The sequence below is a fragment of the Ischnura elegans genome, chromosome 12 (assembly GCF_921293095.1).
Source record: "Ischnura elegans chromosome 12, ioIscEleg1.1, whole genome shotgun sequence".
Taxonomy (NCBI): domain Eukaryota; kingdom Metazoa; phylum Arthropoda; class Insecta; order Odonata; family Coenagrionidae; genus Ischnura; species Ischnura elegans.
This window is the reverse complement of record NC_060257.1, coordinates 914,389-941,338: the sequence shown is the minus strand read 5'-3', so window position 1 is coordinate 941,338 and position 26,950 is coordinate 914,389. Positions and strand designations below refer to the sequence as shown.

The window sequence follows — 26,950 nt, the reverse complement described above, 5'->3', positions numbered from 1 at the left end:
ATTTCGAGGGGTAAAATCTAGTATCTCATACGTTAAGGACTTATTCCTACAACGATTTAAAGTTGGTTTAAAAAAAATCCAAAGATAGGCCCATAAGAAAAGCATTGGAAATTTAAAAATTATAAAAAATACTCATAATCAATATATGGAAAAGTGTTTCACATAAAAAAATCGGCCAAAAAAACTTGTTTCCGTCAGTGAAATTTCATGTTCCCGTGACATTTGCAAGTAGGCAATGAATGGAAAACGTTTTAGTCCCATAAGGCTCCAATGTTAATTCGGATCGATATATCTCGAAAACCGATCGACTTTTTCGAGTTTTCGGATTTTTCCCCCCGATGAATATTTTTTCTCCACCCACGGTGAAAATTTCGTTTTCCCAGCACGTCCGGAAGTGGTCGGGAATTTGTATACGTGAATCAGTGAGTGGTCAGTGAGCTATCTGTCACACATCGGGTTGTATATAATATAGATGGGGGTTCCCAGGTTTTTTTTTTGTGAGTGTACTGACTACGGTCACAATCATCCTAAGAAATTACTTAGCGATGAGTCATAGGAGAACGGAATTACTGCTAAAATATGCGAAAACAACAAAGAAACATGCTATTTACGGAGAAAAATATTTTTTTCGCTGGTCTTCTAGGAATCCACGTAACATTTCGAGGGGTTTTCCTGCATAACATGTTTTTGCCTACCTATAATAAAAATCCCAGCGCTCTAGCGTTAGGGGAACAATGAATTTTGCCCTATTACTCACATATAGATTACAAATTCTGTGTTCTCCACATAGCGGCGCATAGGCGCTGTAATAAGGCATTACTCACGCGAATTTCGTGGCCGTACCTTATGAGGAAGTGGTTTTAAAAAATCGCGTTTGGGTGTCCATGCCCCAGGACTATCGAAATGCCACTACTATTTCGTTAAGAAATGTACATTTAAAAATTTGAAGTTTTACTGCGGGTTGAGTAAATGGGCATGGATAATTGAACATGACATGTAAATATAGCCGACACAATTCCCATTCCGAATAAATAAAAACGATACGACTCGGGTGAATGGTACAAGAAATATATGACTTATTAGGTAATTTTTATTTTTTCGGGGGGTTCGCAGGGGGTTATCCGGGGATTTTATTTGCTTTGATTTCCGATTTGAAAACCGATCGACTTTTTCGAGTTTTCGGATTTTTCCCCCCGATGAATATTTTTTCTCCACCCACGGTGAAAATTTCGTCTTCCCAGCACGTCCGGAAGTGGTCGGGAATTTGTATACGTGAATCAGTGAGTGGTCAGTGAGCTATCTGTCGCACATCGGGTTGTATATAATATAGATGTATATATTATAGATACCCATCACTCCAATCCCGCCAGTGTAGCTCTAGGGGTCATAGGAAGGCGCAAGCCTTTCCACCGCGACAAGGTTGTAGCCCAAGGGAAAGGTATTTAGCAATGAGAAACGAAAAGTTAGCGTAATAACTGATTTATGCTTTAGTTACAACATACCAAGAAATGCATGCAGAATCGCTAGAATTCACAATTATAGCAAGTTATTAAGCCAATTATCCATGCTGTCCGTATCTTGTCTATTCCGAGTCGAGCTATTCTAATGCTTAACTTTCGCAGATATTATGGTCCCTTTTGGTACGCGGAAAAAAACGACATCTTAAATATATCGGTTCTGCAGTCTTTTTGCCTATTATTGTCCTTGTGATCGTTTCTACCGTAGTAGTTGGTATCTCTGAAAATATCCCGTACATCAGGCAAAAAGTATTGTACTTGAAATAGTCACAAAATATTTAATGTATTTTTTCCCTTCGATACGTTAGACTTTCCAATTCTAAATTCCTATTTGATTCATTTACACTACTATTTTTATGGGAGCAATTTTAAACAAATCTTCATGCTCGCCTTGGTATTATACCTAAATCCGAAACCATTCCTTTTTCACACGTTGTCCATACACTAGCGGTGTTCTCCAAATGGGGTCTCACGAGGGAACAATAACATTGTTCTTTTACTTTTTCATCGCATTTTCCAAGAATTCTCTTAATAAATCCTAATTTATGATTTGCCTCGTAGCATATTGCCTGAATTTACGTATCAACTATGACATTTCAAGCATGAAAACTATGGAAACGTCGTAATTAAGAGTGAAACTCATTCCAATGGATCTGCTTACTTAAACTGTCATATTCACTCTCTCTCTCTCTCTGTGTCTTATCAGTGATGCAGCTCGAAGGTTGGTTTGGATAGGTGAGGGTAGGGCTCACCCCACACTTAACCACAGATGGGTAATCATCTCACATTCAGGTAACGGGGGGGATGGGCAATCATTTTCCCTGGACCATATCGCACTTCGAGGATTTTTTAAATGTGGGGGTGCCCGAAGGCTTCTCGCGAGATTTGAACCCAGGGTCCTTTCATCAGCAGCCAAGCGTAGTGTACATGTGCTGCCCGAAATTAATATATCAATGTGGATATTCTTAGTTCATGGAGAGATGTATCGAAACAAGAGGCAATGGGTATAATATGGAATGGAAATCCAGGAGGGGCATTGGTTTCGTAGCATCGAGAATCTTCCATCAATTAATAAAACCCCCGATTCTCGCTGTTTGCTTTGTTTAATTTTCCATTGCTTTTTTTCCTCCGAAGCCTAAGCACTGCTTCTCTGTGTGGAAAATACCATACTTCGAAGTTTTTCTTTGCGTCCTTTCGGCTGTCGAGGAAGATAGCTGGGCTTTAAATGATAGCGGAAGAAATGAATGAGAAGCTGGCCTTTTGCATTAGTGTGAATGAGTCGAGGTGGACTTTTCAGGCCACAGAGTGCAACCCCATGGCCTACTTCCTCGCACTGCCCGTCGCTAGGACCGACTAATGAAAGCGATACCATTTAGCAGACCTCTATACAAAATGGTGTGCGCAAAATCACGGAATTACTACTTTTTCAATGTTGACCGCGACATTGTGAACCTGGCTTAGATTGCATGAGCAATTAAGAAAAGATCTTTCACAAAAACCCCGAGAACATCATTTTAGAGACTCACCGTATTTTCAGGTCCCACAGAGGCGATAAATTAAGAGAAATATTTTTCATAACGGATAGGTATAGGAGTTCTTCTCTCCCCCGAAATGTAAAGGACTTGCATGAATGATAAGGTCAGCATCGTATGCGCATTTAATTTTTCTTTATTAACGGGCCGGAATTAGGAATTTTGACAGGGTGGCAAAGATCGGTTTGCGACCCCCATCCCTTCATCCCCATTCGCTCCCGCAACCACTAAAACAAATAACATCCGTATTGCTAATTTTTGAGATGCGACAGCTTAAATTACATGATATTCGGAAGTTTCATTAATATTATTACTTAAAAATTGATTAATAATTGTTGCTTATTGATTTAATGATGAAATTAAATAATTTTAAAAATAAACTTTTCAAATACTGCCGTCCCCTGAAATTGCCCCGCCCTATTTCCGGGCCTGAGTGCCATGACACCTCCCGCCAATTGAGACATATTGCGGGTTGTTATGTAGTTGTCGATGAAAAGGATACTCAATAACTTTACTGCACACGCATGTTATTTCCCAATTTGATTATTTACTCATCTATAGGATCGAAACGCATTTCTCTAAACGCTTCTTTTTTCTGATTTTGGAGCTTTTAGATTCAATTTCATCAATTTTTATTCAATTTATAATCATAGATCACCTTAGTCACTTTACGAAAAAAAATGTTCAATGAAATCATAGACAAAAGCAATACTTCTTCCATTCATATACCTATGGTGAACAATAAATCAATGGCCAATAATTGTAAAGCCACATTCTGTGCACCTCGATTTGGCTACAGGCGCCTCTTGTTAGTTCATACTAATAGCAACATAGGAGTATTTGCACTAGCAAGGGGAGACCACGTGCCTTGCTCTGAGGGCCGCCCACAAACTTCATGTGGCCCGGGGCAGACTTTCAGTGCCCGGCAGGAGCGACATGGAATGTTCGCGCCGAAGGCGCGTCAGCGTAAACTGTACCGGTGAGCCAACCTCACCACAACCAGTCAGACAGAATTTACAATAAAAACCGTGTCGTGCGCAAATGTTCTGTTGTTGTGTGAAATGTTGTTTGTGTGAAGAAGAAACTTACAACTAAATGCATGATATTGAAAAATTGTCTTTAATATTTTTATTTTATTTTTATGATACTGCAATAAGTGTCAACAAATAAATGTACTTTTGGATGTGGCCAGGGGCAGTTCACCCTATCCCACGGGCTTATGCTTGCTCCCCCTTTCTCAATGTTCTATTAAACCGTGGAACTAATTAAAAGCATGTGGTTTGCAAACAACTTCATCGACAATTCAGACCCAGTCTTGAACTTCTGAGCAAAAGAGCACGCGATTGAGTCTAACCTTACGCTAAGATAATAGACTCGTTGGGTTGCCTAAATGGCTGGGCTGGTGATACTGCTTATTGCTGGGTAAGGCGTTTCAAGGCAGGCGAAGAGTCGCTGACAGACAGGCAAAGGAGCGGCAGACTTCGATCCACCCACAATTTCGAGGACATCAGGATCCGTCCATTGATCGTGAATAATCCTCTATGTAGGTAGAGTAGTTTCCTTATCCAGGGAGGCGCAATTTGGATGCAGCTACGCAACGGAAAGAAGGCGGGCGATGGAGCGTAATAGCGAGGGGAGGAGAACCGAGCCCATGTTATCAGAGCGTTTCCGCTTTTGGCGTGGTTCTGGAGCTGTGGCTCAGATGGCTCTGGGGCTCACAGCTCCAATCGCGCGGACCATTTGACTCTCGCCGTAGGGGTAACCACACTCCGCTCCGCTGCAGAGTAATAGGTGGCGAGAAAAAAAGGGGAGACAATATCCACTCTGGTGGTATTCAACTCCACACACCCGCCCTCTAGCCATTCTTAACAGACCAGCAAAAACATTTGAGGCTGTTCGCAAGCGGGAAAAATTTAGTTAGCGAAGACTTTTTAGGACCTCACGGTTTTCGCTGACGAGAAAATTTTCACGGCATATAACTAGGAAGAATAGAACTGTGGAGGATTAGGAATACTCTGTATGAAAAAAATTATTTCATCTCGAAAATCGATAAGAATGTTGTCCATTGTTTTATCACTTACGATGCAAGATTAGTATTAGGTGCAAGATAGGTATTAGAGCGTATTGGATGTATGTGAATGACAGCCGGTGAACGAAAGCATAAGGAAAGTGAATAATATTTTATATTTTAGATTATAAAATTAGGTGATTGTATTTCCTGTTAAATTATTACTCGGTGAACTTCAATTGCTTCAACTTCAAAGCACAACTAAATTAAAAAAAAATAGTGTTAGCCTTATTTTTAAGTTACCCATAACATAGTGTGGTTAATAATGAAAGGAAAAGAGTGACTCTTTCTCAACGGTCTTTCATTTGTTCGTTAACGCCGTTATTTTCCAATTTTTATCACCGACTGGCCCTCTGTGCTCCGAAACTAGCCGTAACAGCCGAGTTCGTAACAAAATTACTTAAAAACAAGAGCAGTCGAAACCAATTGGTGAATTTACAATAATAAAATGATAGCTATGACCCCTTTTCGCCAGTATTAAACAATTATGTTAACACCGACGCAGTGTTGTAATGCGCCCTTCACCGCCGATCTACGGTCACCCTCTTTTGCAAATCCCTAAACTTCCTAATGTACTAGCTATTCACAGAAATTATACGTCTAACCCGACTCAATTCCTAACTTTTATACTCATTATCGTTAAAAAGAATATATTAAGCTGTTGCAGCGAATGTAAAATGATTTGAAATCTATAAAGAAATTAAAAATAATTTAAGCAACGTTTTCCAGGTCGGATATTCGATCTCAAAATCACCACTATCTCAGCCGCAACATTTTCTCGACTAGTCCATTACAACTGCTACCAGAAGACATTTTATTATGCGTAGAATAGAAACCAATAGTGAAAACTGGGGTAAGCTCGCAGTAAGTGCACACGAAAGAATCATTAATTCCTGCATAAATCGAAACATAATGATCAATTTGCAAGGAAAATCTTCCTCTGAGAGCATTCATCTTCACGCGCAAACGAAATATTTTTGGTGAGTAACCAACGAAAACAAAAAGAATAGGGAACGAAAATTCCCCGAGAAGCAGAAGTGGCGCCACAAACTTTGTCCTAAAACTTTTGAAAGTGACTGTAGCTCTTAACGCAACGAGTGGTGCCACCGCAACTCCCACTTACGACTGAGAGTTGCCGCGAGACTCTATATGCCACCGTCGCGTTGAATAGAAGGGAACATTCAAATTTAAAAATTGGTTTTCGTTATTTAAAACCAAAAAGATATGAATGAAAAAGATACAGGTCAATTTTAAGAGCTCAGATTCGATTTTTAACCGAGATAATTAGCTTTAAAAGTCCGCTAGGAGCTTCGGCCACGCCCACGGCGCAAAACCTATTTCCATTGGCTGACGCCGCGTGACGTGGGAACCTCATGAATGTCGCGTGAGTAATACTTGAATAAGTCGTAAACACGTTGTGCTCGTGAAAATAGTGGCCAAAAGTTTATCATCATAGCAAAAAAAACGTTAATTTTGTTCTGGATGACTCCCGAAATGTACTGACTTATCAACAGAGACTCTGAACAATTTTTTTGTCTTAAAATGAATCATTTCATTGAAATAAAAGTTTTACGAGATGAAATGTTTACAGTTTTGAGCGAGACAGTAATCACGGAAACTATCGTGGATGATTTAATTCGTGGACTTACCATCGTAAATTCCTTTACTTATCACTGGTTTTTAGCTTCCGGATATAAATTAAAAAGTAAAAGAACAAATCATCACAATATCTTTCCCCTAGTAGCTGTTTTATTGCCCTCTGAAGGGAAGAAATTCGGGGCTCTCTCCGTTTCTTTCAGGATTAGCATTCAAATTTCGTTGGCTCAGCATTATTTAATCAGAGCCCTCGCTTTGGTGAACCTATGTTCCTGGTAATTCTTTAAGTCAGTTTCGTACTATAAAAATGATAAACAAGTGTCATCAGAAGGAAAGAGTAACCCAGAGACGGGATATTTACGTGAAAATATCTGTAAGCTCTCTAATATTTACGTCAGTGCTACACGTAGAGTCACGAAACTGAACCTCACGTATGTGAACGCCACCCTTGCATTGCGTGCCATGGATTCGCGCCCTTCAGAAATCGTATGAGACTTATTCGCGTCGTGGGGGTACTTTGTGATGGGCGGTGTCTATCAAATAACGAAAATATGTCCTGTTCACACGTATCAACGACAGCGAAAACGGATCGAATTTGTGCCGTGCCGAATGGAATCGTATGTGTGTGAAACGAGACGTAGGAAATACTTCAATCGTCCGCGTTGCCTCTAAATTTGCGCCACGTTGACTTGTCGTCAACGGAATGGCCTTTTAAGCGACTTTAAAACTTTTGCCATTTCGGAAATCCACAATTATTCTTGGATGATTTGGCAATTCCCATCGAATACAAAAAACAGTCGCGAATTGCCCTTTAGTGATCGTTCCCTCAATATTCTCCGCTTGAGATATCTACATCTACATAATACCCCGCAAGCCGCCTAAAAGGCGTGTGGCAGGGGGTGCTAGGACACTAGCCGTTTACAGCTAAAAAAAAAAAATTTAGTGCTCAAACGAAGTTGGGACTAGCGTTTATTAAAGTCCTTTATGGTTCGGGGGAAAAACGAATTCGCATATCTATCCGCTCGGCAAAACATCTCTCTTAATTTATCACTTCTATCGGACCTGGAAATATAGTGGGGCTCTAATATCATGTTCTCTGTATCGCTCTTAAAGATATCCATTCTCATTTGTTCAAGCAATCTAAGCCTAGCGCGCAGCCTCCGAGTCTCCAACGGCTCCCAGCCTAACTCGCTTAACATCTGGGTAACACTGTCTGTACGCCCGTAGCAGTTTTTGACGAAACGCGCAGCCTTCCTTTGAATTTCATTCAGTTCGCGGATTAAGTCTTTCTGCACCGGATCCCATATGCTCGCTGCATATTCAAGGTGCGGTCGGACGAGAGCGAAATAGCACCTTTCTTTTACTTTCTCATCCGAAAATCTTCCCACAATACGCTTGACGAATCCTAATTTCTTCAGGGCTGTGCCGCAAACATTCTTTATAGGTGTTCCCCACGTGAGGTTCGAGGTTATCGTAACTCCCAGGTACTTCACTTCGTCTGTTGCCTTTACATTAATGCCATCCACTGCATAAACGTGGTTAGAGTTGGACGAATTCCGCAAGAAATGTACCGCCATGCATTTGCTCAAATTAAGTTCGAGTCCCCACTCTTGGCTCCACAAATGAACGTTGTTTAAGTCAGATGATAGAATTTCATAGTCAGAGTGATCACTAATTTCGTGATAGATGACAGCGTCGTCAGCAAATAAACGTATTTTACTGCTAATGCGGAAGCAGAGATCATTAATGTATATAATGAACAACAGGAGGCCGATTACGCTTCCTTGTGGAACACCTGATGTAACGTTTACAACATCGGAGCTAATTCCGTCAAGAACAACTTTTTGTTTACGATCTCTGAGAAAGTCGCGTATCCAGTTTAAAACTGTTTCGTTTAATCCGCATGACTGTAATTTGTATAAAAGTTTGTTGTGAGGTACAGTGTCGAAAGCTTTCTTAAAATCCAGAAACAGTGCGTCAACTTGTCTTTTCGATTCACCAGATTTTATAACGTCGTGAAGAAAGAGCGCGAGCTGTGTTTCACATGATCTATCTTTTCGGAATCCGTGCTGACAGTCATGGAGGAAGTTACGTCTGTCCAAGAAAGTAATGATATTGCTAACGACGATATGCTCAAGTATCTTGCCTATAATCGATGTTAATGAAATCGGACGGTAGTTGCCCGGGTCATGTCTGTTTCCCTTTTTGAATATGGGTGTAACGCTTGCAATTTTCCAGTCTGGCGGTAACTTCCCTTCGGAGAGTGACTTCTTGAATATGATCTCTAAATAAGGTGCGATCTGTGGAGCTAACTCCCTGAGGACACGCGCGGGTATTCCCTCCGGACCCGGAGATTTACTATTCAAAATATTCGGATATTAGCAAGAGCGAGATGTCTCCAGTTATATTTGGTAGTGAGAGGTTAGAGTCCGCATGGGGCAAGATTCCTATTCCGAAATAGTTCTCCTAATGTCGTGAAAATGCCTCTTGTAGTCAATCAGTTTCATTTACGTGACCAATTGTAACGCATGTGTGTGTCCAGTTCAACGAACGACGGAGCGTGTTTTTCATTTTTTCGCAACGTTTATCTAAAAAGTAGGACCGCATACTTTTTATCTTGGCTTTAGACGTTTATTTAAGTTGTATGTTTGTCTAGAGTCCGTTTGTGTGCATTCTTTGCCTTGAAGATTCATTAATTTAGCTGTTTCGCAGCTCATCATGTTGTTGAGTTTTTACGTATCAGGTGTGTCAAGTGCCGTTTGGGTAAGAGTGCTCGGGAATGTGTTCGCATGAGGAGGCTAGTGATTGCACCCACGGACGCTGACTCCTGTCCCTCTTTATATCATTGCTTTTTCTATGACTTCATAGCTTCTGGTATAAATGTTAGAGGTAAATTTTTGATAAATGTATTGAAATTAAATGGGGAGATGTAAGAGAAAAACCGATCGGAAAGCATTAGGACTACAGATGTTGGAGGATTAGGACTACACTGAGGATGTTATGTCTTTATCTTTCCATAGCTCAGCCAGTAGATAATTATTCTTTGGACCTCTGAAATGTTGTTACACATCAGATTGCGATCAATAGAGGACATCTAACCCCGAAAGAGAAATCGCCCTGTTCCCAGTAGAAATTCTGTTTGGGAAAGCCTATGAGAATGCAACTGTCGGGAATGAAGCAAAGATATTATTCACTTGCGGTATTTTCTCACTCGATCCAGATGTGTTTAGTGAGGTGAATTCCTTACCTTTATTGGTTAGAGTCAGGTTGGATTCGATTCAAGGAGGACATGGAATGGAAAGAGAGACTTTTTTTTACCAGCAAACACTCCTGAGCCCCTAACTCCTTTACTATGTCCGTTCGATCCCCTTCAATCTTCCACCTCTGAGATTAGTTTACCTCGCACACATCGGTAGGCACCTCTATTAAGAGCATTAGACCACATACAAAAGCATTGCATTCGCACAAGTGGCGTAAAAACTCAAAGCGCTCTGAAATTCTTCTGAGTTCCTCCTATACCCAGAAAATAAACGTTCAGAAGATATCTAAAAGAGTTAAGGTTAAGGTCGCGGTGCAATGAGGTGGCAACGGTAAACTTTCGCGCTTCACTTCACCGGAAAACTGATTCTTACAGTGGAGGTTATGGAAAATTGTACTCTGAGCCACCGATAGCTATTGATGTTGTATGAATGTAAAAAATGGAGGAAAGAACCTTGTAACGCATATTCTAGAAAGGGAAAGTTTACATGTGGAAACTGCAATTAGGGCTCTTGCCTCTTTAGGGACAGGACACTTGTCCTACGCGAGGAGCAAGATTCCTATTTATATTTCACTCACACTTCGATGAATAACGGCGATTATTTATTTTTATGCACCAGTGGGAGATAAGTATTGCAGTAAATTTAACAGTGAACGAATTGTGTAAAAATAAAAATTATCTGTGAACCTGAATGTATAATTCTTACACTAATGTTATAATTGCATATCTGATTCGTACTCTTGCCCCTCATAGCTCTTTATAATATTTGAATTTTATTACAATACTTCAGCATGTTGAGAATGTATTAGGAACCTTAAGCATCATTAGTATTCTGATATTATTATTCCATCTTTCATCCCACTGTCAGCAGTGAGGTTATAAGTTAAGATACTTAAATGTTTAATTTGAATCAAATTTAGTGCTCCCAGCGGTGATAATGCATTTTTTCCAAGTTTGTGCCATATTTTTTGTAAAAAAATATGAAATCGTCTCGAGTAGTTGTAACCGATTGAACCACTCGTCAGGAGCATCAAACTTAATGTGTTGGTTTACCAAGGAAATCCAAGGCAGAAACGCCAACTACTTAACGCCTATCCACCGGAATGTGGTGGTTTGCGGGAATGTTACCTCTTCACCAGCGACCACACACACAACCCAGATAGTATTTTTACAAGGACTAATAGGACCCCGCTAAGAATGCTGCCAGGGTTACAACTAGGGATCCTTTCCGGGATGCCTGGTTATTCACACAAGCACACCTACGAGTGCTCAAAAACACACGAGCTCACATAAAAATGCGCCCATCTTCGGAAGAACCTGCTGCGATGGTCACCAACGAATGCACAAAGACGCGCGAAGGCCTACTTCCACAAACCACCACACGGGGGGATATTCCTCAAGTTGCATTCGAATTCCCTGGAAAACCAATATTTGGTCTCTTGACGTTTGGCATCAAGTACGGCTACTGGAGACCTTAATCTATTTTTGTCGAGCTCTAACAGCTTACCTCATCTTGTTCGGTTGTGTATTTTTCCCATACAAAGTCGAGCCTCGCCACCTGTTGGCGATACCACGCATATTCGAGTTTTCGTTTTGCTTTTGTTTCTTGTCACTCCGAGAACGGGAGTGAATGTGTGTTGTGGGAGTCAGTGGCGGCGCGTGCGTATACGCATGTTAGCAAGTGGACACCCAAAGATGAATGAATTATAAAAGGAAACTATTCCTTTGCAATGAGAAGGATAAAAATCCCGTCTGCATATGCAAGAAACATGAAGCTCCGAACGCTACAGCTAACTACTTTTCGAATTCACCTCTCTACAAGTGTGCGATCCCGTGGCATCGCGCCGAGCGCATTTTCGGTCTATGCGATCGCTTGAGGGTGCTCTGGCGGGACGAGGTAAGCGGGGGGTATGTACTGTTCAAATGGGTGATGGGAGCAGACTCAAAACGATGCGAGTGCGCACACGCATATTTTTGGTGAGTGATTCGCAGGTAGTGTAATGGTGTAGCCGCCACCTACACTACCTGCGCCCAGGAACCTAGTCCGTCTACAGAGTCATCTGTATGGCCGTTTTCTACACTACATCCTCATAAGGAGAATGAATCTCACCTACCGTCACCTGTAAAGGTGTGTTTAGAATAATTATTTTCATGCTTGCTAATATTATTCCTGTTCATGCAATTTTAAGGGTAGAATATACCAGTGATAAGTTTTGCTTGCTATTATGTATTCTATTACGACGAAATATGATGCTCATGGATTAGTATTAACCTAATATAATTAAATCACCCTATATCTGCTCTAATGCACACCCTAGATTAATTACCACCAGCTGCCACTGGTGGGAGTCGTCCTGTGAACTTCGTAAGTGCATGGTCGAAGGTCAACCCTGGGAGACGGAGCCATCGGCCGGCCCGCGCCCTAGCCGGACCCGGTGAGTGGTATGCGCCAGCACGGCTCGACTTTGATCGAATAATTTAATAGTAAGTCGTAATATACAGTCCAAAATTCTTATAATCACGTTCGAGAGTGATCACATCTCTTTAATATTTTTTACACTTTTTTTAAAGACTCAGGTGATCCTGCACATATTGCATGCATAACAACTTATATTCTTTCTTCTATAACATTCTGGCATAAAGTCGTTTATTCTAGAGACAGTGGTCCAAAATGAGAGGACAGAGGACATAGAAAGATTGCTTATTCATTTGTCAGTGAAAGAATCCCTATCTTGATGTCGTCGTTGACCTATCAATTGATAACGACTTTATTTAAAGCAATTTTATTTAGCAGTGAACTTTCACTTAGGAACGCATTTGGGGTGAGATTTTCACTGAACAACTGATGTTCGCGGAGGCCTCCCGCGGCACACACGCACTCAGGTTTACGAGAATTCCCCAAACGCCACTGGCACTCGATAAAATACAAGAAGCTAACGAGAAAATTGACACATTCTCAAACACATACCTCGCGAATTTTCTCTGAAGGAGGAGTTTCCGCGCTCCGCTGGAATTTACTCTTTGCTTGGCGGGAGTGCGACTTTGGATCAAATTTCTTTTTCTTCCCTTTTCTCATAACCGTTTGTTCTCTGCATTACAATCGAATGCTTGCCGTTTCCTACCCAATGCCACTCTAATACCATTCCGTTTCCATGCCCACCATGGGGAATCATTTCATTCAAATGCTACTCGCCCGTAAAACGTCCATTAATTGATATCCTCAAGTGAAAATAGGCGATGCATGCTATTGCGCTCTTCGAGCCAATTGTTTATTTGCGTAACCAGTGGCGTTCTGTGATTGTTCCCGGCCTGTCATGGCATGCCCTTTGCTCATTCGCCTTCATCAATGCTTTATTCCGAGTTCACCGCTCAGGAAATATTTTCTTGTAGGAGGTTCCATTTTACCAATTTCATTCTTGCGATGGATTCGGTTGATCAGTTTATATACACTTCATTTATACGACGCCTTAGGCGCAAACATACAAATAAATTCAAAGGGCAGAAAAGGAAGGGATAGGAACACGTGATTGAAAAAGGATGTGGGCAATGGTGCTGTGGTACTTAGGTGGAAAAAGAGGCCCAAAATGCGGCCCTGACTGCGACACACACATAAGTATATATTACAGCATCATTGGCCTTTTACATCGGTTTTTTAACAAAACCATTAAACACACACGAATATTCCCTGGATAGGGGCATACATCACAATTAATTACGCAATTATATACTACTTATACTCCAGTCCCAGCTGAAATCATCTTTAAGTCTCAGACGAAAGGGCAATATTATTGCTCATTGGAATTACAATCCTCGTATCCCAAACATTGACTCATTAAACTACTCCCCTACGAGTCCATCCTACGTATGTGCTCACCTCCTCAGGTGTGCTGTTTTTGATTTTTATTAACATTGGCCAAAAGGAAAATGTTAATTGAATATTTTGGATAATAAATTATAAAAAATGGCAAATAAACGTGAAAAGAAAATAATATCATTTTGGTATTGCAAAAAAAAATTTGTAATGAACAAGAGGAAAAATATAAATGCCATTTCCGAATGATTACTTACTTTTATTTTTGTCAAAAGTTGTTAGTTATAAGTTCCCATTTTTAAACAAACCTAACACTACCTCAACAAAGCTGAAAGTGTTCAAAAGCATTTATCTTTTATTGATTGGCTGGTTGGGGTATATCAGGCTCGATTCACACACATAAGCTTTTATTCGGCAGAGCATGTATGCAATTCGTTTTCGGTCTGTCTGTTAACTGCAAACCGGTGTGTACGATACTATTACACACCTCATAACCCCGAACACCCACAAGACGTCACTTTCCATAAGGCGCGAATTCGTGTGCAGGGCAAACAATGAATGCGCGGCGATCACAAATGCGAAGTTCAGTTTCGTTTGTTGTCTGAGGTGTACTCATTTTTGTCCATCGGTTGAAATAAAAAATTTTATTTGATTCATCAATGACAACTTATTAGTTATAAAAATGAACAATTTTAAAGTGATTAAATCATTTTCCTGGGCCTTGATGCACTTCATAACATCTTGTCTTCTATCGCGAAATTATCGATCAATCTGACTTAGAAATTCTGTCATCGGATTTAAACGACGCTCGTGCGTGGGGAGTCGAACTTAAAAACGAGCGAATGCACGGTGGTGATTTTTCTTGCTGAGGTCGGCCGTCAATGCCCATGCAAGTGCTGTGCGATGGTGTTAACGTAAAGGCGACAAATGAAGTATCTGGGAATTGCGTTGACTTCAAACCTATCGTGGGGAACGCGCATTAGAAATATTTGTGGCAGAGCCGTGGCGAAGGTAGGATTCGTTAAATGTATTTAGGGAAGATTTTCGGGATAAATTAAGAGAGATATTTTGCTGAACGGATAGATTGGGGAATTCGTTTTTCCCCGAACGATAAAAGGACTTTAATAAATGCCAGCGGTAGTTCCGTCGGAGCGTTTCCCTTTAAATTTGTAAACGGATGGTGTCCTAACACCCCTGCCACACGCCTTTTGAGGCGGCTTGCATTGCGGTATTATGTAGATGTCAGATCAACCTTTAGGCATATTCATTCCGACCGGTAAATTCGCGCATACGACGCGGCTAGCCAACGTGCCCGGCTAAAAATGAAAACTAGATTGGATTTAATAAATGTGTACTATCCACTCTTTTCAAAACATTGCTGTCATCTTCTGTTGATCAGACTTCAACTGGGTGAATAACACTGTTGGGATTAATCGAAAACAAATATCACTAGAATTTGTAACAAAACATTCAAACGCTGACATTTGAAAGGCATTTTTATCGCCAGATAGCTTTTATCACTTAGCGGGTGATTATTCGTAATACCTAGAGGTCAGTACAGTGGTCACTGGCAAACAAGGATCATGTTTTTTCTTATCGTTTTATCTTATCTAACAGGTCGTTTGCTACGCTTTTCCAAACTATCCAGTTAAATGACAGCGAAAATGATGGTTACGTGTCCTGAGTAGGGAAAATATTACCATTATGTTAATAGAAAAATATTTGCATAAACTCTCAATTTCTTAATGCGGTGCATATCTTGGAAATCAATTCCATCTCAATTTTAATGGTTTTCATTTTCCCCTAAATTGAAAATGGAAGCAGTCATTTTTCGAGCATTGCTTCCAATACCGGGACTACTTCATAAACAGGACCAGCGGTCAAAGTTGTAATGTATCGCTATAGCCCGAGATGGCATTTCGCCGCTTATATTGATATTGAATAAATTTGATGTATCCATGCTTCTGGGTTTCACCGCGTGGATTCTTTTTGCGACAAAGAAAATCCACGCGGAGATCCAGGAATCCAGAAGCATGGAGACATCATCTAGACAACGCCGCGGAAAACTACGCATCAAATTAAATACATTTGCCGTGCGTGAATTGAAATTAAAATGTTATATGTTAATTCAACAAGTAATCGTGTAGTCGAGGAATAGCGTTAAAATGATTCTTTGGTGGATAATGGCTCCATGAAAATATACTATCGTTATGAGAACAACTGTTCTAGGAGTCATGACACACATGCCAAAAGAGATGCGTAATAATGATGCCACCAGTGTAATTAGAGGAGTCTGAGTTTGGGGCGATGAACTCTTGGTGCAATGAATCCATGCAACATATTCTTGACGCATTGCAATGCTTGGTGTCGAAAGAGTTTCGAATCCATCTACGGTAACTTGCCGGGTCCCAAATATTCTCTTATCTCTTCAGGTATAACCACACTGCTCCCTTAATTATCCTCGATTTGGAGTCGCGCACAACGCACCAAACAGATCGAGTGCTGTGAATATGTGCTTTAATATTTGGCAAACCACTCACACTACTCTGCCGCCGCCACCGCCCGCCGCTTGCCTTCTCCGACTGGCCTCCTCGCGCTGCGGCGACTGCGCCTGTTGCCTCGACGCTCTCTCGCAGCCTCCGCTCTGGAGCAGACTGGCTGGCTGGCCTCTCTTCTCTCCTGGGCGGGTGGGCGGGGAGGCGAGGCTCTGTTGCTGCTTCCGCGTATCCTTCACCTTCTCCCCCCCCCCCCTTTCAAGGTGTCCTCCGGTGAAAGGGCGGCAATGGTAGGGCCGTCTTCCTTCGTGGCGGCTGCTGTTGCTGCGTTATGAGCCTGCCCTCCTGGTTTACGCGCACTCCGAGCGGATCCATAGCGATGCCTTACCTCTTCGTACTCTCCAATCTCGTCGATTCGAAAATCCAGACACGCAGTCAACAACGCCCTACGTGTAGTTCACTCAAAATGTACCTTTCGCTGGAAAGTTTTCGAGTAGTTTTCATTTTTCTGACCTGCACGTATGTTGATGTGCTAAATCCGTATCTAAGGTTTGTTAGCAAAATTTCATGACGCAGTATCGCAAAGATGGCCACAAGTCTTTTATCTATTTGTCTTTAACTAGGGATACATCAACGTTTAAGGATTATTTTTTCGGTTAAAAGTTAAGGTGCATTACATTTTCAACGAATTTTATCCATTCGATATTTTTCTCCGACGAACCGCAGACTCCACCGCCTTTTGAAAAAGCGTTTACTGTTTGTCTTTGCTAAAAATAGTTTCTCCGTAATAATTGAAACAAGCTAACGATGGTTATATTTTTAGTTAAAAATAATTGATTCCTATGTAAACGATTTTAATTTCTCCTGGTGAATACTATTGATGAATTCCTCTTGGGTTCTCAGCCAGGTTAATGATTTTGAATAAGCCGACGTTTCGAGAGACGACTTTTCTCCCATCTTCAAGCCCTTCTACTCTTTGGAAGTCCACTTTCACACTGAACCAATACGACCGTTTACCGAGGACAACAATTCGGCTCAGGTATCGTCTGATTGGCTATAGATCTTTTGAAATTCTTCACGTTTTTCCTTTATGTTTTTCATAGAGCTGATGACAGGTCTCCATGTATTGTTAAGATGAAAGCCGGTGTCCCGATTTAAATTTTGGGATCTAGGCGGATCTCTATTACTTCTTTAATTATGCGGTTCCAGTAACGTTGTGCGTGGCAAAGGATTTTTGCATCTTCCCATCTAATAGCATGGTCTTCATTAATGTTGTGTCCCGCCACGGCCGACTTTTCTGGTTACGCTAATCTGAAAAATCTTCGGTGTTCTTTTAGCCTCGTCTCAATCGTTCGGCCTGTCTCCCCCACATACATATTACCACATTCACAAGGAATTCCATAAACCCCTGATGTTTTAGACTAGAGGGTAAGGTCCTTTTAGACTAGAGGGTAGGTCATCTAGAGGGCTTATCAATGATTTAATTCAACGTAGCCTCCGAGGAAATCCGCAATGCGAAAGATGCGAGGAAGTAAGCTTAGGAGCGGGAACGCCGGAAAATAGCGTCATTATTCCCAAAACGCGTGCTCCAGAGAAAGAAAACATGTCAGATTTTATTAGTACTGTCAATAAAATTCACCCGCTGATTATCGAAAACCTTGGCATAGAACCAACGGAAACTCTAACTACAAAATATGACATTAACCTTGTTGTAGTTAATTGCCGTAGCGTAAAAAACAAGCGCGCAAAATCGAGCATATTTTTCAGGACGCACACGTGGTCATGGGGACAGAGAGCTGGATTACGGAATATATTTAAGTACAGCGAAGTTTTTCCTCCAGAATATAAAATTTACAGATGCGATCGACGCAATAGAATAGGTGGCGGAGTTTTTATAGCCGTTAAATCACATTTACAAAGCGCCGCCCACGAAATAATTGACAACGAAATAGAAAGCGTTTGGTGAGCAATTAAACAACGAAACAAAAGGAGTATTCATGTTTGCGCTTTTTATAGACCGCCGAGCTCCGAAGTCGATGCTCTGTACCTTCTAGAAAATCAAATATCCGCATTTACTCAGAGAGACAGTAAAAGTGTAATTGTAATCGGGGGAGATTTTAACCTTCCATCCATAAACTGGGATACTTACACTGTAAAACCGAATTCAAGGAATATAGAAATCAACAAGGTATTACTCAACAAACTTGCAAATCACTCTCTTACCCGAGTAGTTGATAAGCCTACGAGAGGAAATAAGATATTAGACCTTTTAGCAGTAAGCCATCTTAAGTTGATAAAACAAGTCGATATTATTGACGGTATAAGCGATCACAGAGTAATCCTTGCAACGTTAAAAATTGATGTAGTGTCAGCCGTAAAACCAAAATGCAATATTTACTTATTTGATAAATGTAACTTCACTAAATTTGGCGAGATGCTTAATGACTCCTACAAAAAATTCGTAGTTACATCAAAGGACCAAAGCACAGATGTAACATGCAAACATTTCTTAGAAATTCTGCGCCAAGGAATCAACGAACATAATCCACAAAAACTGCAATGTGATAGTAAGGAACCTCGCTGGTACAACAACGATGTCAGAAGGGAACTTAGGAAACTGAGAAAACTACACGACTTATACATAAAGTCCATTACGTCACGTAATGAATCGAACAAACTTGAATCTAGAGAAAGTTACGCTGCTCAACGCTCAATAACCAAGAAATCAATGCGAACTGCAATCCTAAAGTTTAAGAAAAAAGTACTCGGCGAATTACTCGAAGAAAATCCGAAAACATTTTGGTCGTACGCGAGAGAGCTTCAGGGAAAAATTCAACCGTAGATTCGTTATTTGATAAAGATGGTAAACTTGTCACCAAAAATATTGACAAAGCTAACACTTTAAATTCCCACTCCAAAAGTGTATACATAACTGACGATACTCAATTCAATTTAGACATTCCATACACTGAAGAATCGATGGAAGAAATATCTATACAACGTGATGGGATAACTAAACTACTACAATCGATTAAGAATAGTAAATCTCCGGGTCCGGAGGGAATCCCCGCGCGTGTCCTCAAGGAGTTAGCTCCACAGATCGCACCTTACTTAGAGATCATATTCAAGAAGTCACTCTCCGAAGGGAAGTTACCGCCAGACTGGAAAATTGCAAGCGTTACACCCATATTCAAAAAGGGAAACAGACATGACCCAGGCAACTACTGTCCAATTTCATTAACATCGATCATATGCAAGATACTTGAGCATATCGTCGTTAGCAATATCATTACTTTCTTGGAAAGAAGTAACTTCCTCCATGACTGTCAGCACGGATTCCGAAAAGGTAGATCATGCGAAACACAGCTTGCGCTCTTCCTTCACGATGTTCTAAAATCTGGGGAATCGAAAAGACAAGTTGACGCATTATTTCTAGACTTTAAGAAAGCTTTCGACACGAGTCCTCATTAAAATCTTTTATATAAGTTACAGTCATTCGGATTAAACGCCATAGTGGTAAACTGGTTGCGCAACTTTCTTAGTGATCCTAAACAAAAAGTAGATCTTGATGGAATTAGCTCTGATGTTGTAAAAGTTATATCAGGTGTTCCACAAGGAAGCGTAATCGGCCCCCTGTTGTTCATTATATACATTAATGATCTATGCTCCCGCATTAGCAGTAAAATACGTTTATTTGCTGGTGACGCTGTCATCTACCGCGAAATTAGTGATCACTTTGACTATGAAATTCTATCTTCTGACTTAAACAACGTTCATTTGTGGAGCCAAGAGTGGGGACTCGAACTTAATTTGAGCAAATGCATGGCGGTACATTTCTTGCGGAATTCGTCCAACTCTAACCATGTTTATGCAGTGGATGGTATTAACATAAAGGCAAAAGACGAAGTGAAGTACCTGGGAGCTACGATAACCTCGAATCTCACGTGGGGAACACCTATAAAGAATATTTGCGGCATAGCCCTGAAGAAATTAGGGTTCGTCAAGCGTATTGTGGAAAGATTTTCGAATGAGAAAGTAAAAGAAAGGTTCTATTTCGCTCTCGTCCGACCGCACATTGAATATGCAGCGAGCGTATGGGATCCGGTGCAGAAAGACTTAATCCGCGAAATGAATGAAATACAAAGGTAGGCTGCGCGTTTCGTCAAAAACTGCTACGGGCGCACAGACTGTGTTACCCAGATGTTAAGCAAATTAGATTGGGAGCCGTTGGAGACTCGGAGGCTGCGCGCTAGGCTTAGATTGCTTGAACAATTGAGAATGGATATCTTTAAGAGCGACAAAGAGAACATAATATTAGAGCCCCACTATATTTCCAGGTCCGATAGAAGTGATAAATTAAGAGAGATGTTTTGCCGAGCGGAAAGATATGCGAATTCGTTTTTCCCCCGAACCATAAAGGAATTTAATAAACGCTAATCCCAACCTCGTTAGAGCTCTTTTTTTTTCAGTTGTAAACGGCTGGTGCCCTAACACCCTCTGCCACACGCCTTTTAGGTGGCTCGCGGGGTATTATGTAGATGTAGATGTCTTCAGGTTGATCGGATCTCTCACCCTCACCAAGCGGTGCATTAATTTAGGTGGGGGCAGATGGATGGTTTTGATGTTAAACCGTCGTAGAAAGCGGTGGGTTTTACTAAATTTGGTAGGCACATATGGCAGTGATTAAGGCAATTTGGACAGCGATTTTTCACGCGGCTCATCCGGTCAACTCTTTTGCTTCGTGTAGTATCTACTTAGGGCCTTAAAAATGTCTTCTTTTCCATAGCCATTCCGTCAAAATGTTTGCTTAAGGTGATCTAACTCGGCTGAAATGCTTACATTGTCTGATATTCACTTGAATCGATGAACCAAGGTAGGTAATACAACGGCCTTCTGCGATGGACGGTTGTGGCTCTGTCCGTTGAGGTACAGGTCAGTATGCGTTGGCTTCCGATAAACGGAATGACCTAGGCTTCCATCCATCTTCTTTCTTCGTGTTAGGGTGTCCAGGAAAGGAAGTTGGCCATTTCTTCTACCTCCATGGTAAAGGTGATGCTCGGGTGTAGGTTGTTCATATATTTCAAAATCCCTCTAATGCAGCCGTACAATGTGGCCAAACTAAAAAGGAATCGTCCACATATCGGAAAAAAACTTTTGGACGGCTGGGAGCTGTATTGAGGGCTTTTTTTCAAACTTTTGCATGAAGAAATTTGGTATCGCCGGTGATAATGGCGAACCCATTGCGACCCCATCCATTTGCTCATAAAAAATCTCCTCAAAAGAAAAGTAGGAAGAAGTGAGCACATGATGAAAAAGTTCGCATCGAATTTCCTAAGTGTTTTTCGGTGATGAATTGAAATATAACCTTCATCTTATACCATAAAATCAAATATTCTCTAAATTGAATATTTAAAAGTTTGCAAAAAGTGTAAAAGTTTGTAAACTCAATAACTCCCAAGAGTGCGGAAAAAGTTTTTTCCTTGGATAGTCCAATCAAGTGCCTTATAGGTGCCTGCTTCTCACCAAAGGTTTGAAAAGCTTGAAGAAAGAGGGCGTGTTGAAACCTTAATTGCGAACAAAGTGCCAAAAATTAATGTTAGCTAGTTTTTATGTTCACATTTCCATTTATACTTTTTAGAACTAATTGCAACATTAGCTACCCTCATAAACGGAATCCATGTCTATGCGCATATGCAGTGATGCTTCCCTGAACGCTGGTGTTGCGGTCATCTCTGATATCACTTATTATCTTGCGGGCATACACGTTCAAGGAAGTTATATGTTCGACGTATGTCATGCTTTTTTATTCAAATTGCTTTTGTTTTCCATATAAACCGCGCAAAGCATCAGGCCGTATTCGGCGAAACTGAGTATAGAAGAGTAATGTTCGAGAAGTATACTGCTCTAGAGTGAAACTAAATTGTGATTATCCCTTTCGTCACCTATCCCTGGTGGTTTTTGACGGTATCCATATTTCAATTTGTTAAGGCCTTAAATTTTTTTTTGATCTTCAGGATTTCGCGTGTAAAATTTCCATTTTTTTCTCTCAATTTATATTATTAGCTACCTTTTTAGTGAATCACTTCTCAAACTATTAGTTTTTCCTGAAAAGACTGAATTCAATTTTAATATGAATATTTACTTGTATTTGAACTTCCATTAAAAATGCTTTGAACAAATATATCATCAATTTTCCATAAATATGAAGAACAAAGTGAAGAATTATCTTAAGAACTGTGAGAGTTCTCGGGAGCATAGTTTGGGTCGTTGTTCTGATTAGGCTCCTTTTTTAATGTCCATTTATTGATTACTTACATAATTCATAAAGGGATTACGTGCATTAAATTAAAAAACGTGCTTTACATTGCAGCAAGGACCTACAGAAATATTTTTAGTTTTTTTGTGAATGTAATGAAGAGCGGCAGAAACTCTTCTCGTTATAACTATCAGGTTTTAGACCAAATTTTTTTAATTTATAGTAGGAGAGCTTTTTCTGTTGTGGCTACTCGAAAGGTAAAAAATAACTGATGGTTTCTCGGCGTAGGCTGGTTTCGAAGGCTGCTCGGTTGCTCCAGCGGGTGATCCTTCCTGGCTGCAGACGTTTCGGAGTACGAGTGGTACTCCATTTTCAGGGCTGAAATGATTCCGCCCTGAGTGTGGATTCAGACTTAGGTCGGAGTACGCCTAGTACCCCGAAACGCCGGCATCCATGGAAGAGATTACCGGCTGGAGTACCCGATCAGCTGACGCGGAAGGAAGATTCAATTCAAGTATTTTATTATTCCACATTTTGCTTCACCGATCACGAAGGTGAATTTTCCGCGTTTCCACGGAAACTAATGCCAATTTAGATAAGAGGTGAAAAAAGATAGTTTTTCAGAGTCGATTCACCCGACGGTATAACGTCGCAGCGGATCCGCGTACGGGGAAGCCACACCTTTTTGCATTAAAATCTGGGTTCCGTTCGAGAAGATGACTTTCTAGATGTAGCACCGGAATGAGTCCCAATCGAGCATGAAAGGAACATAGTTGTGCAGAGAACGAATGATTCAATAAACCTTTTGGAAATTTGTAGACATACCGGAAATATTTATTACAGGTGACTCCGTCAAGTTTTCACCGTGGTTAGTCTCGGAATACATGCATAGAAAAAATTATACTAGTGAATGCTTTAAAAAATCCGGAAAAAATCATTGAAATCGGATAATATTTTCCAATCGTGAAAAGCGTTTTGATATTATAAAAATTGCGAATTTCTCTCGTAATATTTACTGTGTATTTCCTCCAACTGTAATGAATATACGCCGAGAAAGAATTTAAATTTTAGATGTTATAATTGATGCGCAACACGTTGCTGGTTTTTTGAGGATGTAGTCTTTTATCTTTTACATTAAAACTTCGCACCTTGGCTCAAGGCAGGATGGTATATTTCCTTCTGTTAAGTTCGCATTAAAAAGTGGGTTTTTATGGGAATTGATGTATTTATCCTAAATATTTTATGCATAACCAGTTTAAAAATGAATTTCTGCAATCCATTGTAATATTATTATCTTAATTTGATTCTTTAAATGTGAGGCCTACAAGGCTAACCAAAACTTAAACGCTCAAAAATGCAAAATAGCGAAGCCTACGCCGACGGATGACGTGCAAAGACATTTTGTTAAAATAATTAAAAGTACAAGGAAAAAGTGACAACCATGCCCGAATTTAATCCTGGAATCATCTAATCCTTGGTCAGATGACTTTTCCTCTGCACCACAGTATTCCCTCCTCTTTTGGAAATAATTGAATCGTTAGAATTTATGGTGTAGTATAAATAGTTACTGTTGTATAATAGTTATAGCGTAAATGTTAACTGTTGAAATTGGCGGCTCCTACTGCCTCTGAAGTACTAGAAACAGCGTAAAAATGCATTGTCATCTCGTTTTGTCCTTTACAAAATTTTTTAATGTCGATTGATACTCGAGGAACGGGTTAAGTTTGTGTTGCTAGATTCATCCCGGAAGGACAGACGAACAGACAAGAAAGAGACTAAAATACGTGGTAAAATACTCCAAGGTTTGAATTGCCTGAGGTACATCAGTATATCAGAGCACTTATTTTACGAGTTTTAAGGAATAGCTACGTAAAGTGAAGATATTTATGATCAGGAAAACTAAATTAGTAGGTACTTTAAAAAAACAAGATGTTTCTCGTTATTATTGAACTGATCGAATTAAATGCTAATAACGTATATAATCATCAAACAGAAAGTAATTGCCGTCAACCCACTTGAATTGTACCCATTTAAAATTTTCAAAAATCACCAGGGTCGGTTTTAAAGGCCTGGTTAATCGGTAGGTACAACTCGTACGAGTTGATGTCTAAATGCATGGACAATATTGATATACGGGAGCGGAAAAAGTACAATTGCATGGACCAAATCAGAACTTGTTCTATTTTCTGACGTTACATTCGCATAAGTCGGGTGGTTACCCAGTGCATTTCTGCCTTCATTAAAGCGTTCATATATTTACACATTAACTCGCTCGGGTTATTATACCGCGTAATCAGCCTTTAGGCAATGGGCAAGGATAATTGTCTAGAGATCACTGCGTTTATCAGAACATGATCTGTATTAAGTTTAGGGTTCACACCATTATCTGCGATTTGGTCTGCGAAATATAGTCATTTTTTGAAACATTCAATCCCATTGGAAAAGAGAGGAGGATTTCCTTTTTAAAAATAATCGGCTCGTATCCTAACACCCTCCGCCACACGTCTTTTGAGGTAGCATGTAGATACAGATGAAGAAAGATAGACGCGCAACTGGACTTTAAGCATCGAAGTATGGAAACAATTTAACAGGGCTTACTTTTGGGGTATTCTTCGCTGCGGAAGTGAGGAATGGACAATGAAAGTGATCGATGGAGAAGAAGTTATCGAGAAGGGAGGTTTAAGTGTGGAATCGATTCGCGCTGCTCGCCTCCCTGGTCCACCATCCAAACATTGGTTTGACGCAGCTCTCCACTCAACCCTCCTCTCAGCAATCTTTTCACACATATGTATGTCTTCTCTTTTACATCCTTCTGCACATTTTCCATGTGTTCACTGGAGAAGTAAGATCTGATGATTTCCCGGCTAACATACTTAGCCCTCTTTGATTATCCATTCGAGCTATGCCTTTTCAATTCTTATTGCATCTACTTGTCCCTCGACGATTGTCTTTATCAGGTCATCATGTCTCAAGATATGGCCAATCAGGTTGTTCCGTCTATTGATAAAAGTTTTGACTAGGCTCCTGTTCCTAGGACTTCCTCCTTGCTTACTCTGTCCATCCATTTCATCCTTATCATTCATTCTCACATTTAGAACGCCTCCACCCTTGATTTCTCCGCGGCTGTCATTGTCCATGCCTCGCTTCCGCACACCCCAAAAGTAGGTTCTGATAATTTTTTCCTCACTTATATGCTTAAATTTCCCGCTGTAAGTTTATTTTCCTTCATCTACGTCTACATGCTGCCGCGCAAGCCGCCTTAATGGGCGTGTAGCGCGGTGTGTAAGGACATTAACCGTTTACTAATAAAAAGGAAATGCTATAAGGGAATTACGCCAAGCATTTATTAGAGTCCTTTTCTTGTTCGGAGGAAAAACGAACTTTTCATACCTATCTGTGGGGAAAAATATTTCTCATGATTTATAGTTTCTATCGGACCTGGAAATACGATACGGTTCCAATATAGTTATCTCCGTTTCGCTCAGAAAAATATCTATTCTGAATTGCTCAAGTAATCCCAGCCTAACGCAACCTGCGAATGTCTAGCGGCTCCCAGCTTAACTCATAATATATCTATGCAACGCTCTCCGTACATCCGTAGCAGATGTTGACGAACTGCGCAGCTTTTCATTGTATATCATTAAGTTCACGGATTTAGACTTTCTGTATCGGACCCCATGTGCACGCGGCATATTCAATGGACGACCGGACGACTGCGAAAAGTTCCTCTTTGGAATGCCCTTTTCTCTTGGGATATTATGTTAGACGTTCAAATTTTGATGTCCCTCTGAAGGAAACTGCATTCGGTGACACCCATCGAGGCATCCAACCAACTTATTAATGTGAGGGGCAGCACGAGGAAAATATGGATCTTTTCCCGGTTTTAATGTGCGTGTGACCAAAAATTATTCTCCACGCAATGAGGAAAAGAGAGACCAGTGAAATGCGGAGAATGAGGCTCAACACCTGAGAAGAGCAACAGGAAACGGGAATAGGAATGGACCCGTCCACTGCCATTCAAAGTCAATGACCTGAGAATTATAATTAATTCGCGCAAGGTGGAACGCGTCACCCAGCAATGGGATGCAGTTTCAGTACTTGGCCAAGGATGTTGAGCCGGGTTTACACATGGATGAAGTGACTTCCGTTTAAGCGGTGCTGTTAGCCGCGTGCAAGGGCTTCTTCTTCCATTTGCAGGCTCGCACTTCCATGGCTGCGGCATTCGTTAATTGGCCACGCATCTCAACTTTGAATCTATTCATCTGTCCATGTAATTCGGATGAGACATTAACTGGGAGTGTAAATTTCTTCGAAAAGAAAGTTTTTGCTCCCCATGACGTACTATTCTCTGCATCTCTTTTTCATGACTTTGCCATTTCAAATATAATGCAAAGCCATGTTTGGATGGACCGGGTG

General features: G+C 40.7%; 1 protein-coding gene across 2 annotated transcripts in view; it reads right to left on the bottom strand.

Moving 5' to 3' along the window:
* Nucleotides 1-26,950, bottom strand: part of LOC124168833 (cysteine-rich secretory protein 2-like) — a 246,204-nt gene that overhangs the window by 76,147 nt on the left and 143,107 nt on the right. Inside the window, exon 1 of one of the 2 annotated variants that reach the window (XM_046547167.1) lies at nt 16,324-16,420. The exons of the other annotated variant lie outside the window; for it this stretch is intronic. The gene's annotated coding sequence lies outside the window, so the exon portion shown is untranslated. Of the gene's footprint in view, nt 1-16,323; nt 16,421-26,950 lie in introns of those variants that run through there. 2 annotated transcript variants of the gene reach the window in all.